The following is a 4,876-nucleotide window of genomic DNA, read 5'->3' as shown; positions in this document are numbered from 1 at the left end:
GAGGCTGCTGACGACTAGGAGTAGTTAGGAGGCTCTCAGGTAGGAGGCCTTTCCTTTTCGGTCGATGTTGATGTTTGTGCTAGCCTTCATAAGGCAGACTTGTTTACTTATCTGTGTACTCAGATATTATTGCTTCCGCTAACTCATTTATATTCGAGCTTATGTATTCAAGCCCTCGATGCCCCTGGCTTGTAATCTAATGCTTGTATTATTTTAGTTTGTGTCTAGAGTTGTGTTGTGATATCTTCCCGTGAGTCTCTGATCTTGATCGTGCGCATTTGCGTGTATCATTAGTGCACGATTAAGTCGGGGCATCACAAGTTGGTATCAGAGCTGACTGCCTGTAGGAACTCGCTTTCCAACTCCTTGGCCGAAGTTGAGTCTAGTCTTTGAAAACTATTTTACTAACATTGTTGTGTGGCTTACGGGCCCACATCACAAATGGGTGGTACTAGGATCTTTTATTCCGCAGCTTTACTCTGGGATTTGAGTTAATATCATCGGGAGTCATAGGACATGCGTCGGATGTTCAGCTTGATGCTAGAACTTTTAAAATATGGATTTGTGGTAATCTAACTTGCTGTTTGGTGCAAATACGGTGCTTTCTATCGTATCCGGCCGTACACACTGCCTTGCCAGCGTGGCAGAGGCCTACATGTTATTGGCTAGGAGTACATATTTCTCAGATAACTCCTTGGATTTATTTTAATTATACAGAAAAGCCCAAGTGAAGAGTATAAAGGGAAAAAATAAATATTACGTAGAGAAAGGGGCAGAGTTTGAACCGAGGACATTCTGATTGTGCGCTCGCCTGGTGAACAATCATGCCAAAATAATGGTGCTTCTGTACATTTTTTTGATAGAATGCTGCTTCTCTACGTGGGTAACCATTTTTGTATCCATTTCCCTAAAATACGTGGGCTCAACAGCTCAGATGGGCTATGCTAAGTGCAGCCCATTTCATATCTTTTTTTAAAACACTTGTAGATACTACGTCAATTATGACCCCAGTAATAAAAATAATGTTTAAATATTCATGTGTTATAAATATTGTAAATACAAACGAAATAGCTTACTTTTAGAAAATTCATGTATTATTTAAAAATAGTTATATATTTAAAAATATAGTTATGAATTTAAAAATATTTGTATAATTTGAAATAATACAAATATTTGTAAAATTACAACTTATAAGTACTATTTTAATTATACAAACATTTCAATAATTATATGCACACTTTTATAGTTCAATGTCCATATAATTAAAAACATTCATAATTTAAATTTTAAGCTGCTGATATGGATATGGATGTCTAATATTTCTTTTTTAAACATACTCTATGAGTAATAAAATTATATATCCCTATTAACTATTTTTTTAAATTTTTTTGGATACATTAAACATATTCATTTTATAAACATTTTAAACTTTTGTATTAACTAAACATTTTTATATAATAAATAGGTTTAATTTGAATGTTTTATTTACTAATCATCGTTTCTATCTACACTTTTAGCACACAAATATTTGTGCATAACTTTATTGCCTATGCTTTACAATCATCTTTTAGATAGCGTGTGCAAAATTGGCCGCGGTATGTGCAGCCCGTGTAAGCTCCCCATGGTGCTTGAGTCAATAAGTGTTGTTACCCAGAATTGATGTTGGAACTTGAATGGTGTAGTGGCTATAGAGGCTCTTTTGTTAACTGTAATCGCGTGTTCAAGATCTGCTGGCCCTTTTTTTGTTAATTTTATCATTTATGCGCAGTAGTGTGGCTGTTTTGAAAAAACACACGCAAATGCATCATGCACTCACTGACAGGTGGGGCTGTATACACAGATTCGTCCGCATACGCCCTTTTTCTGACACGCAAATGCATCATGCACTCACTGACAGGTGGGGCTGTATACACAGATTCGTCCGCATGCGCCCTTTTTCTGTTAATTTTCTCATTTATGCACAGTAGTGTGGCTTTTTCAAAAAGAAAACGCAAATGCATCATGCACTCACTGAAAGGTGGGGCTGTACACACAGATTCGTCCGCATACACGTGTTGTGATTGTATCTACACGCTTGAGTCAAGTTAGATGACCACAAATCTGTATTTTCAAAGTTCTAGCACCAAACGAACATTCAACGCAAGTTCTATGACTAACATGCCATCTTCGATCCGACATGATTAACATGGGCATTTGATTACAATCTAGAAAATGTAGCCTTCTTCACAAGAGGTTGGAGTGGATGAAAAGTTCCCTAAGAAAACTAGTACAGATGAATCCAAAGGATAAATGCTTATGGATTGTAACCATATGGATCAAGCAACCAATACGGGGGGGGGGGGACATGTATGTACTGAAATCCTCCAAAAAAATCATTCAGAAATCGTAGTACATTGTCATTGTAAACTTGGAAAAAGGTGTTACAAATTGAACCCCCTTATGGTTAACATTTACCAGGAATGGAACATCACCTCGATATATAGCTTCTCCAGGCATGGAAAGCATCTCAGGAAATTGACAACTTGCTCCAGGTTGGGGCCGATAGATTCTAGTGCCAAGACCTTCACTGTGTGCAGTTTCGGGGTCAAGCTTTTGTCGGAATCATTTTCTGGATGACAGACGAACATACATCTTCAATATTAGAAATAATGTTAATTTCTAGAAGGAGAGGTAGAAGGCGGCTATTGTACCTGAACGGGTGTGGATCCAATAACAAGTTCGGAGTATTTGTCAGACGAGTAGCCCACCACTGTCAATTTCAGCGCAGAAATGACATTGATTCTTGTTGGACCTTCTTGATCAACTACAAGTAATCTCTCAAGTGAAGGTGTGTCCTCATTGACCATACCGTGGTACACATCTTGTGATGTCTTCTTGCCGCACCAGCAATACACATAAATAGTCCGGAGAGTCATGGAGGTGATGTGGAAGCTACTCAACCCATTAATCGCCTGAAGACGAAGGTACTCGAGTGCAGTACAGTCATGGAGCAGGCGCTCCATGTCACCATTTGGGAGGCAGGCGGTGACGAGCTCGAGGTGCTTCAGTCGTGGTAGAATAAGAGCGGGCGCGTCATTAGGGGGGGGAATGGCAGTTCCTGAACTTGGCGACGTGCAGCCTAGGCGCGAGACGGAGCGCGGACATTGGCAGCGAGCGCATATGCCCATCATCAAAAGTGAGCTCCTCAAGTTGATCTAGGGCGGGGGATCAGAACCAGTCGTCAAGCTTGGCTCAGTCCTTGCCGTTGGAACGGAACTTGCCCATTCTAAGGCCTCTGGTTGGGCCAGGGTGGCTGCTGAGGTCTTGGAGAACGCATCCAAGCTTTTGCGATAGCCATGGCAGAGCTCGTGGGTGTCGATGAGGTCGAGAGGGGTGGAGTTCCATAGGGGCACCACCGTCGGGAAAGGACGGTTGTCCGCGCCCCATATTTTATTGGGAGGAGGGAGATGATGACTGTCAACATATCATCGAGGAGGCTGCTGATGAAGTCTAGGCCTGCTGGAGTCGCTTGCGGTTCTTGCCCGCCCCGCCTCCGCTTGTTGGCAGCCCCATTCTCCACCTCTGAAGTCTCCTTGTCAGCGACGCTTTCTGATAGAAGTGGGAGTACAGGGAATATTTAGTTAAAATAGGGCAATAGAAAAGTGTATTGGTAACTAGAAGTTAGTAGGTGGGAATATAGTAAGAAAATGGAATAACAATTGGTTGCTTCAATACTACACAATTCATTTGATATTGCTGGGTAAGTCAACATGCAGATACTTGAAAAGAAAACTTACTTTGAACAAAGTCTAGACGGATGATATCGTCTGGGAAGTTAGCATATATCTCATGACCAGGCTCTTTTATGTGCAGTGCAATTTTAGTGCCAGGTTTTAGTACATAAAACTTAGAAATTTCTTTCCAAAGGCCAGTGCCAAAATAGGAGTCACCACGTTCATCAAGTCTTACGGTAGCAACGATTGTAAATCCATGGTTTGTGTTCAGTATGACATCCCTGCAGTCTTAATTTATGTAATGGGAAAGATTGTGCACTACAGATTCTGTTGCATAGCAAGGGACGCGCTGCAGAAAATGGTAGGACTGTTAAAGAAAATATGGCAACATGCAAATATGGACCCAAATTGAAAGAACTGTACAACAGTTGAAATCGAAGGACAAAAATCTATAATTAAACAAATAGGGTAAACATGATGTCATGGAAACATGAGAGTAATCGAAGGAACAGTACATCATTAATTTGCCTAATATAGAAAGAAGAGGAAAAAAAAATCCCTTTGACGTATATGGTGCATGTGGCACCTTTTATCCAAATGTAACAATATTTAGTATATGTTCAGGAAAGTAGGCCATGCCAACCGATTTAGGGTGAGATTGAACATACCGCGCGCATCCTCAAGTCATCTGGTATGGTGAGATGAAACTCCATGGATGTCTGGCAGAGGCCGCAAAGTACTGATGTGTCTGCGTACTGTACACTCTATGAATGAAAGACAACCCTCAAATCAGCTGGAATAAAAATGAATTCACGGCGATTTCGGCCGGGTGATTAAAGGAGGAGGATGAACTAGGATAATAGATGAGATAATATCTCACTAAATTAGTTACCTTGTTGTCCATGAGAAAAACCCTCATTATGGCGGATTCCCCAACCGGGCGGAGCTGGGTCGACCGCGATCAGCATCGCGAAAGTCGATGGCCATAGGCGGCGGCAAGCGAAAGTGGCGAAATGCGGTGGGGTTTGCCGATAGCCTTGTAGCACCCAAGATGCGATTCTATCCCAATCACGTGATGAACTCATGATTGGGGCACAACTGCATTTCGAGCGCATAGCAAGGTGGATATCATTACAACATACCATGTACTGAATAGATGAGAA

The 4,876-nt window shown here is 41.2% G+C and overlaps 1 long non-coding RNA gene across 1 annotated transcript; it reads right to left on the bottom strand.

Moving 5' to 3' along the window:
• Positions 1–1,503: 1,503 nt before the first annotated feature.
• LOC141042007 (uncharacterized) lies at positions 1,504–4,479 on the bottom strand. The gene is made up of 3 exons (XR_012203814.1): positions 4,382–4,479; positions 2,691–3,588; positions 1,504–2,608 (listed from the first exon to the last, which is right to left on the bottom strand). It is a non-coding gene; the product is annotated as an uncharacterized lncRNA (long non-coding RNA).
• Between the last annotated feature and the right edge of the window lie 397 nt (positions 4,480–4,876).

Source organism: Aegilops tauschii, chromosome 2, assembly GCF_002575655.3.
Source record: "Aegilops tauschii subsp. strangulata cultivar AL8/78 chromosome 2, Aet v6.0, whole genome shotgun sequence".
In the NCBI taxonomy this organism is placed as follows: Eukaryota; Viridiplantae; Streptophyta; class Magnoliopsida; order Poales; family Poaceae; genus Aegilops; species Aegilops tauschii.
The sequence above is the reverse complement of the archived record's forward strand: the minus strand, read 5'-3'. Positions and strand labels throughout refer to the sequence as shown.